Below are 13,489 nucleotides of genomic sequence, written 5' to 3' on the forward strand. Positions count from 1 at the left end.
ACCTAGGCACCCATGCATGAAGTTATTTTTAAAATAAGACTGTGTTACATGTATTCAAATGAATCTCACTCCAGTATATAATACTCAGTGGAAAAACAAAAAACAAGGGGCTGATCAGGCATCAAGCAAGGCACTTACTGTCTTTAAGTGGTTTCTGAAAATACATACACATTACTAGACTGTGATCTATTAAAAAAACAGCCCAGGAATTGATTCTCTCCCCCTATTCCCTTTCTTTCATCTGTGGAAATGAACAAGATACTAAGCGGGACAGTGGGAGGAGAAGAGATAATGCAATCAAGAATTCATACTCAATTACAGATTGTCCCACAGAATTAAATATGGTCAACAAAAATACTCCATGTAACACTTCGGTTAGAGTTTGTACCAGCACACTGTTCTTTTGATCAACAAATAAAACCTTACTTTTACTTCTTCTGGGTATACACACAATTGTGGTGTTGGAGCCATGGGCAGGGGTCAAGGGGAATGTCAGGCTGGAAGACTGTATGTCTCCTGGAACATGGAGGCTCGGCCCTCCAAATATAAGAGTCTGACATCAGGGAATCAAGTGGTTCCATTTAACAAAAGCCTGATGCTAAAGGAGGGCAAAATGAATAGTGTGGACGTTTTTATAGATGCTGTAAGCTTCTGCCGTACTGTGGATGTAGACTGTGTTACAATTATTCCTGTCTTGGCTAGTGTCGTTTTGAATTTTGTGCTAGCAAAACATCCTAAAATTTGGTATCTGTCATGTACCAAAAAGCTTGAGTCCACTGGGTAAAATCATCATCCTAGCTTTCAACACTAACACTTTTAGACATTTGACCTATTCTAAATTAATCCTGAATCTAACTGTACATATCCATGGAAATAAGCTGAATTTAAGGAGGAAAAAAAATGTCTTACGGGCACAAGGGCAGGACCTGACTACATAATACCCAGAAGTAATTTGCAAGTGCACCAAGTTAATGTCCAGAGCTCTGTAGTCTGCTGTGAAGGAACCAAGAAAAGAAATATACTGTGCCCATCTCACTATACGCCATTTCATAAAACACAGCTGTAAATGCTATAAAGAGTTATGGGCCAAAACGGCATGGTCAGTTCCACCTGTGCACTTTGAAGTTGGAGAGCTGGGCTCTGTAGATGTGTCGAGGAGAGGCGGTAATGGAGGACACGGCCTCTGCCTTGGCCTGACGAGGCTCTTCCCAGGCCCGTTGGGATGCCAGCTGCCTGCTCTTCAGCAGGAAGCCACAGGTGAAGTTCCTCGTTCTATAGACATCCTAGGTGCTAATGACCTCACTCTTTCTGATTAGAGACTTTCATTTCCAAGTTTCAGGGGCCATATGGAATTTTTCCTGCTTTAACTCCTTTAAATAACAGTTCCTGCCTGAGGCGCCTGGGTGGCTCAGTCAGTTGAGCATCCAACTTCGGCTCAGGTCATGATCTCGCAGTTCATGAGTTCGAAGGTCATGATCTTGGGTTCGCGAGTTCAAGCCCCACGTCGGGCTCTGTGCTGACAGCTGGAACCTGGAGCTGCTTCAGATTCTGTGTCTCCCTCTCTCTCTGTCCCTCCCCTGCATGCACTCTGTCTTCCAAAAGTAAATAAACATCAAAAAAGAGAAAACAGTTCCTGCCCTAGTGGACTCCAGCATCCAGAAGGAGCCTAACACCACTCATTTGTCTATTTGTACCTCCCTCCTTCTAACAGATTCCTCATTCTCATTATATAGTCCTCAGTTCACTCTCTGAACCAATTTCTGTTCAAGTCCTTAGCTTGAAGATTCAACTGGCCGCCTCACAGAAGTCCATTTCTTATCTCTTCTGAGGTTAGGTGTGATCTAAACTAGGAAATGTCAGGGCCTTTGTCTGGGTGACTTTAAGGTCATACACACTTGAGTCTTCCTGTGTAGATGATCTTTTTTTTTTTTCAATTTTTTTTTTTTTACATTTATTTATTTTTGAGAGACAGAGAGAGAGCACAAGTGGCGGAGGGGCAGAAAGAGAAGGAGACACAGAATCCGAAGCAGGCTCCAGGATCTGAGCTGTCAGCGCAGAGCCTGACGCAGGGCTCAAACCCACAAACTGCGAGATCATGACCTGAGCGGAAGTCAGACACTCAACCGACCGAGCCGCCCAGGTGCCCCTAGATGATCTTTTTATATTTGTTCAACACTGTAGGCCATACAAGGACATGAAATACCATCATACCTTGAGCTTCTCCTTTGCTGTTTAAGCTTTAAACTTGCGATCATCCTCATATCTCAGCCCAAACGGTTTATGAAGACAAACTTCAAACACAAAAGGGGACTTTAGATGACTCCTTCTGATTAAGTTCCCTGGAAAGCAGTCTCTGAGACAAAGACTAGCCTGTGGGGTGTTTATTACAGAATGCTTTTGGAATCAGCACCTGTGGAAGGGGAAGGAAGGAACAAGATTGGACAATTGGCTGTGATGCAGTCCCAGCAAAGGGCTCAGTCAATTCAACCTGGTGGGAACTCAGGAACTGGAAGAGCCCCTGAGAGTTGTTCTGACTTGGGGCAAGTGGACAGAGCCTTCACACTCCTGCCCCTGTTAGTCACCGAAGAGGACAGACTGCTGAGGGACTGGGGGAAGAAGTCCTTGATTACCAAAGGGAATGCTGGGCAGCAGTATGGCGTCTAAAATGGGACCATTTGGGACCCTTCCCTTTGCCTCATCTATTTCATCTGTTTCCTACCTCTGTTGCTTTGTCTCTTCTGGTTACAGACTTTCACACGTGCCTCTGCACCCTTCATGTCTGGCAAGTCTCTGCCAACCCCTCGCCCACACACATCCTGCCTGTGGCTTCTTGGACCTTGGCACCCTGGCACAGTGGCTTTGCTCACAATCTCAGCTTTGCCATCCTGGGATTCTTTTCCTTTCTTGGGACCTCAGAATACCCCCCTGTTAAAAGGGCAATTAGGTTGTGGGTTTTGTGGATCATCTAATTCAGAGTGTGCAAGGTAAAATACCTCCTCCACTGAGAAAACAATTCTTTCAGTCATTGAAAATAAGTTACTTCTTTCACTAAATTCGGGGGTTAGACAGAGTAAGGAAGGCAGGAAAAGATCCCTTATAGATTTTTAAGGTTCTTGGTACATAGCTCACACCAAGAGGCTTACAATTTGGGGGTTCTGAATATCAAATATTCCAAGAGTAAAGCATAATTTTGGGACAATCCTGAAAATCTGAAAGATAAATTAGAGAGGATGATTAACCAAGGAGAGAGAATTTACTCTAAGCCCAGGCAAAGAAAGCCTCCAGAAACGTACCTTTTCTTTTGAAAGGTCACCTGCTACTCTCTGTTACTATTTATCCTCAAATTTACTAAGATAGGTTCAATGTTTCAGCAAATATAATCATCTAGGAAAATGATATGGCCAACAGCTAGTGATGCGGCACCCCATGCACTAGTTAGAAAGGGGTAGAAACTTGGCTCTGTTGGATTCAACACGGCATCAGTCTAGAAGTCACAGATGAACTACTATTATTAAGACTTAATTGTAAATCCAGGAGACAAAGCTACTCATATTAAAATGCAATAAACTGGAGGCATTTTGTGTAATAGGAAACACTTTACAGGCAGCAGTAGCATTGAACTATCAGGGCAAGTCCAAGAACTCATGATCATGGTGATAATCTTAAATCATCCAAAAAAAAAAAAAAATCACGATTTTTATTCATGCTGTTTAACAGAGAAAAAAAAACCAGAATTCTTTGTTTTCAATCCCTATTTGGATGGGTTAAAAGAAAAGAAAAATTTAAAACAAGAGACAGAGACAACTCTTCAAGGACAACTGGAAAACTGAATTTTCCAGGCTAGGTGAAATATCCTGGGGTGTGAGCCAAAATGTGCGCCAGTTACTAGATGGACAAAGGTCTACTGCTCCCAAAGGAGATTCACTCTGAAGCCAGAAAGGCTGTGGCATCCAGTCCTGCTGCAGGTAAAATGAAAGAGAGCTCACATGTGACTGCCCGGTCCTTGAGGTCTATTCAGAAACGCCCTCTTGCAGTAACACAGGAGTGTCCAGACAGCCCCCAAGTTGACCAGGCACTGACAAAGAAGATGAGAACCATGGACGGTCATGCACTTACTGGACAGGAATCAGTAGCCACATCTAGATCATGAAGCAGGCTTCTCAAACTACCTGAAATTTTGGGGGGAAATGGTGTGACCAGGGATGAGAAGGATCCCCCCATTTACAAACCCCATTCTTCATTCTCAAATTTACTCTCCGCTCAGATGCTTTTCCAAGGTCTCCTGGGCCGTTGTGCTACCTCAGAGAAGCTCCCCTTCCCATCTCCAGCAAGGAGAACGGCCCTGGGAAATTAGGGTTACTGTGATTCTGCAAAGGTACTATTTGAATTGCTTTAATCTGCACTGATTTTCCAGCACTAACAAATGCCTCTCCAGAGTACACATCTACACTGGCAACTACAGGCTCTCAAGCCAAAAAAGGTATTGTTCCTCTTATTCACAGGACGACTTTCTATTACCCTTTTGAATCGACACTCTGATTGCAATCCCCACTGCCACAATCACAGTTCAGGCCGCTACCGGCTTTTGTTGGAATCAATGCTCAGCCTCCATCCCTGGTGAAAATTCTTTATGGGTTTCCCAATGCCTTCTAAATAAAACCCAAACTCACTTATAGGACATGAGAGGCTTTCCCTTGAGTCTGTGTTATAACTGTGCACTTACTTACATGTCGGTTTCACCATTTACTTGTGAATTTCTTTGGAAAAATGGCCATGCCTTTATTCCTTTTAATCTTAATGCCCTAGCTCCTGAAACACTGAGCAGCAGCCTGAATTCGTGCCCACAGAACAACTGGCAGTCAGTCCAAGGTTCTCTGAATCCGTGGGCAAGGTGCTGAGCCTTAGGGTATAACATGGTACATTTTAGCCTCCAGAGAGACAGCAAGTGACAACCTCACTGTAAAATGTCATGGCATTTACCTACCTTACAGGCTTCTTGCAAGGACGTAATGGGATCATGCGTGTAAAGGTCCTAGGTCACTGCTGGCACATGGTATTTATTCTGTCACTGTATATATAGTCCATTTGTTTCCTTCTCTTGGCCTCAGTTTATAATCTGTAAAATTAAAAAATTAAACTAGGTGATTTCTAATGTCCCTTCTATCTCATAATGAGAGATTTTAGCACACGATTATCAGTACTTGATAGGGAAAAGAATGAAAATCAGTCAAGATAGAGAAAAGTTGGACAACACAACAAAGTTTATATAAATACTGTGAGGTGGTACGTAACCTGAGTGCCATATGCAGAATCCCACACCCAACGCCTGCAGAGAATACATTCAAGTGCGTGTGAAAAACATACCAAAACCAACCCTATGTTTGGCTAAAAATAGTATTATACACAGCAACAGAAACTGAAAGAAATATGGCCACATGCAGCAAGATAGATGAGTCTTTTAGACATTAAGCTAATGAAAAAAAAAAAAAAAAGCCAGAGGGATGCCTGAGTGGCTCAGTCGGTTAAGCATCCTAAGCATCCGACTGGCTCAGGTCATGATCTCACAGTTTGTGAGTTCAAGCCCCACATCGGGCTCTGTGCTTACAGCTCAAAGCCGGGAGCCTGCTTCGGATTCTGTGTCTCCCTCTCTCTCGGCCCCTCCCCCACTTGCACTCTGTTTCTCCCTCTTTCAAAAATAAACATTAAAAAAATATTTTTTAAGCTAGATATTTACATAAAGCTAAAAACAAGCAAACAAAACAGGCGAAATAGGTCCAATGGCATCAGAGGTCAGGATTGTGGTTATTGGGAAAAGAGGGCAATGAGGAAGGTTTCTGGGGTTCTATTTCTTGATCTGGATAGTGGTTAAATGGATATGTTCACTTTGCGTTAATTCAAGGGGTACACTGATGATGATGCATCAGTAGAAGTTTATCAATGACACCAAAAAGAAAAAAAAAAAAGTGTGGCTAACATGCCCAGCTAGAAAGTGGTGAACCTGAGATTTGAATCAGGTGCACAGGGCCTCACCCTCCTCTGGGTGTCTACAAGGGCCTTTGCGTGAACAGCAAGCTCTGCTGTTTGTACCTCAGCCCTGGACGTTTTCTGAAAGCTCTTCTCAGCTTCTCAGGCTCTCCTCCACTGCTATAGAAGGCCCCTGTCTCAAGGGGAAAGAAGGCATCAGTTTGGGATTCATGTCCCTATGCCCTCTTTCCATTCAGGATTTTGTCTCTTTATGACTTCTCTGAAAAAGAACGGACTTGGCGACTGCCTGTTCTTTACAGCCAACAAATTATTTTGTCAATATATCATCTAGTCCGAAGGTTCCTGCAACAAGGAATTCTACCATCACAAGAAGTGACACGAAAACTTACTCCATCTTTTCGCCCAGAGTTATTTCATTTCTTTTATACATTATTCAACAAATATTCATTGGACACCCTGTGCAACAGAGGCACAATTCTAGGATAGATGCAGTGTTGAATAACTCTTATGGTATTTGCATCAACAAAACTAAACTAATAATGCGTCTTCTTTGCTAAGATTAGATAATGTACCACACAGCTTAATGTTTGGTAGACAGGAAATGTGAAATATATTTTAGTCCTTACTTGTGTGTCTTTTATAACTTAGACATCTTCATCAGTGTCCCCAGCTCAAGAGGAGAAAACTGGACTCCATTTTAATCATCTGCTGTACCTTAGCACAATATAAAAGGAAAGAGAGGAAAGAGGAAGGTATTTTTAATTTGGACCATTTGGAGTACATAAATGGTCAAAGCAATAAGACATCCTAATTCTACTCATAACAAATGATCCAGCCAAAAGCCTGTGAAGACCCTTGTCCCTACCTCCCTGCCACTCTGCAGAAATCACGGAAGGCTGAGCTATGTCTCTGGCTTCATCAGGTACTGTAGGGCCACTTAAAGATGACAAATTGGGAAACCCAGAGGGGTTGTCCCTCCAGAACCTCCGGTTGTGAATTACATAAACATGTTGCTCTACAGGGGCGATTCTCTGACTCGCCTTTATTAGATCACGTCTTTTACTCCCGGGTTACCTCAACCTCTACTGCTTGCACTTTCTTAGCAGCTAGCCTGACCCCAGGGCACCTTTGTTTTATGTTAAAAAATAACTTTGCAAGGCTGCAGTGTGTGGCCATGTAAACTCCAGGATTATCACTGCTAGAATTCAAAAGGGCTTTCCTGGCCTGCCTGCGCGGCCTGCTGTTACATGACGAGAACACAGTGCTGGGCTGGGGCTTCCCTTCTAGAAGCCGCCGCGTGTCCCCATGAGGAAACGTGTCAGAACAGAGGTTTTGCAGGCTAAAAATACATGACCAGATTTCAAAATAGCAGTCAGAAAGCATTCCACAGCAACCTATTTTGTCCACTTGGTTCCCCTAGGAAAAGAACATTCATGCCTGTGATTCGTCCCTCACTGAATTTGGATCAAATTTCTGAGCTCTGAAATATACTACTAGCATAATAAGGTTAAAGAGACACCTTGAGGATTATCTACCAGACATTAGCGAGCAGCTTTCCAAAATTATATACTGCAAGTGCTCTAGACAGAACCGCAAATTTGCATTCGTTTCCTCTATATTTGTAAATGGTCTCTGTTCAACCAACATCCATTACTCAACACATCACGGAGCCAAAAAGACATAATTATGGTCTGCTGCTTCTCCAGAGAAAGATTTCCCTTGAAAGCCAAAACAACAACAAGAAAACACTAAAAAAGGAAGACCGAAAGAGTTCAAATTCTTTTAGATCACATAAACTCTGAGAATATTCTCTGCTGTCATTACAAGTGATACATTGCTGTGCTAAAAATATGTTTGGGATGATGAATGTTACTCGTCATGATCTGATTCAAGAGGACCACGTTCAGGGTGTCCAACACCGCGAGACTATACAGAGTCCCGGGGTGGATCTGAGATTCTGGGAGGTTAACTGAGGCAAACAGCCAGAGGACAAGGCCAGTGGGGTCCCCTACTTCTGTAAGCCCTCTGACCCCAAGGACTGGGCCCTGAGCGTGCTGCGTCCCTGACATCTGTGCGATGCTCAGCTCAGGGCCCGCAATGCATGGGTTTTGAACAAAGAATTAATGAATGGCAGATATTATAATAGATTATAATATCTAAAGCAGAGTTTATCAGGGGAGGGAACACATCACTGTTTTCACTTACATTATACACAAGAGTGTCTGAATACAATAACACTACTTCTGAGACTGCTGATGCCGGACGTGGGTTTTTATCCCCTACCCCAAGCAGTTCTTTGATACCAGCTGGATGTCCCACAACTGAACTCAATTCTGACACTGTCCTAGAGACAGCATCAAATCCCACAGGTTAAAGTCTTGGTCCTACCGAATTGCCCCGCCCCACTTGAGACGCTAGTTTCAAGTTCAGGCTATCACCTGTGCTTCTGAGCAAAGGACCACAGATCAGAGGTTACCATGACCCTCTCCTCAGGTTTGATTGCTTTGCTAGAGTGGCTCACAGAACTTAGGAAAATAGTTTACTTACAAGATTACTTGTTTGTTATAAAAGGAAAAAACAAAAAAGAGGCAAATGAAGAAATTCATGGGACAAGGTATGTAGGACGGGACATGGGGCTTCATGCTTTCTGAGGCGAAACTCTCCCTACATCTCCACATTTGCCAAGGAAGTTCTCCAAACCCAATCTTTGGGGTTTTTATGGAGCCCTCCTTAAGTAGGCAGGCATTGATCAAATCATTGGCCATTGGTGAGTGAACTCAGTCTCCAGCCTCTCTCCTCTCCCTTGAGGTCAGAGATGGGGCTGAAAATTCCAACCTTCCAAACACATGGATGGTTTCACTAGTAACCAGCCCCCATTCTTAAGTTACCTAAGTAGGGGCTTTCCAAAAGTGGCCTCATTAACATAACAAAGACACCTTGCCTGCTCTTAGCACTTAGGGAATTCTAAGAGCTCTGTGCTGGGAAGTGGGAGGAAGACCAAGTATATATTTCTTATTATAAATCACCATATCATAGTCACTCTTAACATTTGGCTGGACAACTCTTTGTTGTAGGGGGCTCTCCTGTGTGTTGTAGGATGTTTCGTAGAACCCCTGGACTGTGCCCACCTACACCAATCAGAAATGAAAATCAAAAATGTCTCCAGATATTGTCAAATGTCCCTAAGGGGGCAAACTCACCCTCAGTTGAGAACCGCTGGATATAAAGGAACAGGGTAGAATATCTAGGGAGATCCTCAGAGAGGTTTGACAGTATGAACTTCCGCAAGGTGGTTAAAGTTTGGGGACAAACTCTTGTCTCCAGAAAAGACTTGAGAAGTATATTAGTATCCTACCTATTAGTTGAAAGTGGCCTAACCCAAAGTGGCTTAAGCAATAAAAGATAACCTATTCGAAGAGTACCTAAAAGTGCAGAGATAGCTAACTTCAGGTATAGTGGGATCTAGGAGCTCAAACACTATCATCAGAACTCTGTTCCTCTCCCTTCTCTCTCTGCCCCTCCGCCTCTCACACTCTGTCTCTCTCTCTCTCTGTCTCTGTCTCCCTCTCAAAAATAAATAAACACTAAAAAAAATTTAAAAATTTAAAAAAAGGGGGGCGCCTGGGTGGCTCAGTCGGTTAAGTGTCCGACTTCAGTTCAGGTCATGATCTTGCAGTCCATGAGTTCGAGCCCCGCATCAGGCTCTGTGCTGACAGCTCAGAGCCTGGAGCCTGCTTTGGATTCTGTGACTCCTTCTCTTTCTGCCCCTCCACCTCTCATGCTCTCTCAAAAATAAATAAACATTTTTTTAAAAAAAGAAAAAAAAAAAAAAGAACTCCGTTCCTCTCCATTGCTGGACTCCTCTTTCCTGATGGCAAAGTGCTCACCCCTCCAGTTCTACATCTTACCAGCTTAGAAACCAACCCTGATAGGAAGAGAGCTTCTCTTTCTCAATAGTTCTAGAAAGGAAAAAAAAAAAAAAAGATGCTCCCAGTTGATGCTTTTTGGACCAATTAGGTCACGTGTCCATCTGTAACTAATCAGAGTTAGGAAATTTAGGAGTTGTGGAACATGCCAAGTGGTTGGGTCTGAGTCTTGTGCCACTCCTAGATCAGGGAGCAAGGAATAGGCCAGTCCCACCCCAAGTACCTGGATTTACCTTGGGAGGCATATGGTTACCGAAAGAAACTCAACATGATGATACCCTAAGGGGTTATAGTAGGTACTGGGCAGGTAAAACAGTGTAAGTTAGTGGCCTAAATCTGGAAACACTAAGATACCAAATCAGAAACCAAAGCAAGGCCTCCTGTGCCAGTGTAAATACAGAGCCCCAGTGATGGCCTCAGGGTATGAGCTGCTCAGTTAGGGTACTACTTATAACTATATTTTCTCTGAAACTTTCTTTCCTAGATCTGTGAGTACTTATTAAACATGAAGAGATTTATGCATTCAAATAGCAATATTTAATCTTTCCCCCTGCCTGGCCCTGTTTGTGTACCTTTGCTTTCCTTCTTGCCCTTTCTAAAGATCCCCTCCAGTAAATTCAGACTTGGAACAGCTCCCTCCAGCTGGATGACAGACACTTTCTATTTTGTGCTGCTCACAGATACTGAATTATGGGTCACGGAGTGGGATCGCCTAACTGCCAACACCAGGTTGAGGACAGAGAAGGGAGACTTGTAATATCTTGCCCTGGTAGCAACTGGAGGAGATTTCCTCTTGCCCTAGCTGGTGAGCATTTTACATCCAGAAACAGAATGATGACCTCTGATAACGCGTAGAAATTGTGGTCTCCCTGACACGACCACAGGTGCTGTTTTTGTTTGTTTCAATGCTAATCCCTTTCACAAATCTTACTGAGCATTTCTCTACAGACTATAAAGTCACATCAATCTCAGACAACATGTTATGTGGAATATGAGAAATCCAGCAACTGTCCTTTATAAACTTTTAGCTTTTTAATTTTTTTTTAATGTTTATTTTTGAGAGAGAGAGAGACAGAGCATGAGCAGGGGAGGGGCAGAGAGAGAGGGAAACACAAAATCCAAAGCAGGCTCCAGGCTCTGAGCTGTCAGCATAGAGCCCGATGCTAGGCTCAAATTCACGAACCATGAGATCATGACCTGAGCCAAAGTCAGACACTTAACCGACTGAGCCACCCAGGTGCCCCAAATTTCCCCAAATTTTAATCTCATTATGTGACAACAAGCTGCAGGAATTCACCTGGAAATGTGAGGCGTCTGGGCTGTTCTCATAAATTTAAGGCAGTTATTCATTAAATGGAAGTTCTTTGAGGACAGCAAATTTGTTTGCTGAGGGCATCTGAAGTCTGTGGAGGGACAGGGCTTGTGCTGACAGCAGTCCGGATCAATGGCTGCCCATCGAAGGGTTGGGCCCACTCTGAAGACTAGAATCTTGGATCCCCAGTGTTGACCAAGATCAGTATCTGTGATAAGACTTGGAAGAGATTCTTTAAATGCATGCATTCCTAAGAGGATAAAAGTAGACTTTTTAATTTATAAGCATAAGGACGGACATTCAGTGGATTCTAAGACAAGCCCACGTTTCTCCTTTATTAGGGACCTGTTAACAACTCTGAACTTCTACTGTGATAATAGCCTCGTTTGGATTCTTCTATTTTGCAAGTTTGCTAATGCTCTTTGACATATCAAGTAAAGCCTTGTCCTGCTCTCTTCTCTATGAAGGCATTACATGGCAGTGAACTGCAAAGACTTCAGACTTGTAGAGACACACAAACCTAGTTTGGAATCTTTGTTTTTGCCTCTTGCAATTTTGTGACCTGGAGCTCATTTCACATCTATTTTCTTATCTCTGATCTGTGGGCACACCCATTTGATAGCATTGTGCTGAGATTTACTTAAGAGGCACATGTAACGTTTGGCACAAAGTAGGAGTTCATGGTGGCTATTGTATTATTTTAGGGTCTTTGCTTACTATTTGAAAATAATCCTTGGCCTCTGTGTCTGCAAGCACATCACATTCTTTTTCAGGTAATCTTTACAGAGGATTTGTCTCTCTACCACTCGCGGTAAGCTCCTGGCCACCTTTTTTATTTGTTAACTAAGGAAAAAACTGGGGTCTCCCTCCTTGGTCTGTGGCCACGTCCAACAGAGCAGTATCCCCCATGCCCAGGATCGCTCCTAACTTTGGCCAATATAGTGTTGCTGTCTGAGTAACACCTCCACGCATCCCACAAGAAGAGCATGTCAGGGATGTGGCAATCATGCCGTACCTGATACGGTATTGGTCGTGTAATTGTTTAATGTGATGCTAACAATCGTTATATACACACATATCTCAGGGGGTCAAATGCCATTTGCCCACCAAGTGAATAGAATCCACTAGTTAAAGGGATTCTAGTTAAACAATCCCTAGTTAAAGGGACCCAGACAAAGCCATGATTCTTTAGGGGCCTTGTGCATATCTTCATTACGCATGCTTGGAATTTTTAGCATCTGATTACGTAGCTTGGTTTCATGGGTGATCACCCTCATCTTTCATGTGTATATTCAACTCTAAGCTTAGTCCTCAGGGTTTTCTGTTCTGTTACAGACCTCATCCTAGGAAATTTCTAAGCAATCAACTTCTTTAACAAACATATATTGAGCACTCCCTGTGGGTAAGACTCTATGCTACGTGCCAAGGATACTTATATAAGTGAACCACTGCTGGAATGCAACACAGAATACACTAGTTTATATAATAAATGCGTGAGCCTCTCATGTCTGATGCTAACACTGCCATACCTAGATAAAGGCAGGGGGCATGTCCAGACAGGCATGACCTTACGTGCACAAGATTCCCCTCATGGCCAGAGAGCTGGCTGAGCAAATGGGGGAGAATGTGCTAAGGGATTCAGTTGCTAAAGGAGTCAGGAAGGACGATAGCACAGGGGTCAAAGGGTTGATTACATATTTCTTGGTTCATCTAGATCTTAGTTTCAAGGTTGTCACAAATGATTCTTCATACGTGAAAGAGATTTATGACCACTGCATTCATGATCACTACTGGATAATTCTCTGACAGGCACAGGAGACAGAGACTGAGTTCAGAAAATAACCTGACTTTGCCCTTTACCAGCCATTCCTTTCCTACCCTTTGATTTCACACCACCATTGTCTTTGATATTGTGTTGGTTATTCTTGTTGCTTTTCTTTTTGTTAAGGAGTAAGAATTTGTCTTCTGCTTTCTTGCTTTGAAATGACAACTCCTTGTACTGTATTTAATAAGGGCTAAGTTAAATTAATGCAGGAATTGGGACAAGGAGAATTTTTTTGGAAAGCACATGTTTGGGAATCCTTAGGTAAGCTAAGGATGTAAGAAACCCTGAGACTACCCCAGAGAAAGACATGCTCCTTAAATTGACCACAGTTGAAACTCTACCAGGACTGTTTTTTTAAACAGCATAAATCTCAGATAACACAATTAAGGGTTCAAAGCTGTTTGTCATTGTATTTGATGGAGACATACAACAACCTTCTGC

General features: G+C 43.0%; 1 long non-coding RNA gene across 2 annotated transcripts in view; it reads right to left on the reverse strand.

Annotated features, from left to right (window-relative positions):
• LOC131511730 (uncharacterized) overlaps nucleotides 1-13,489 on the reverse strand; it is a 356,942-nt gene that overhangs the window by 71,593 nt on the left and 271,860 nt on the right. For both annotated transcript variants that reach the window (XR_009261694.1, XR_009261695.1), the window contains 2 exons: nucleotides 4,985-5,116; nucleotides 2,212-2,410 (listed from right to left, as the gene is read on the reverse strand). This is a non-coding gene — a long non-coding RNA (uncharacterized LOC131511730). The remainder of the gene's footprint in view (nucleotides 1-2,211; nucleotides 2,411-4,984; nucleotides 5,117-13,489) is intronic.

This window comes from Neofelis nebulosa, chromosome 5 (genome assembly GCF_028018385.1).
Source record: "Neofelis nebulosa isolate mNeoNeb1 chromosome 5, mNeoNeb1.pri, whole genome shotgun sequence".
Taxonomy (NCBI): Eukaryota; Metazoa; Chordata; class Mammalia; order Carnivora; family Felidae; genus Neofelis; species Neofelis nebulosa.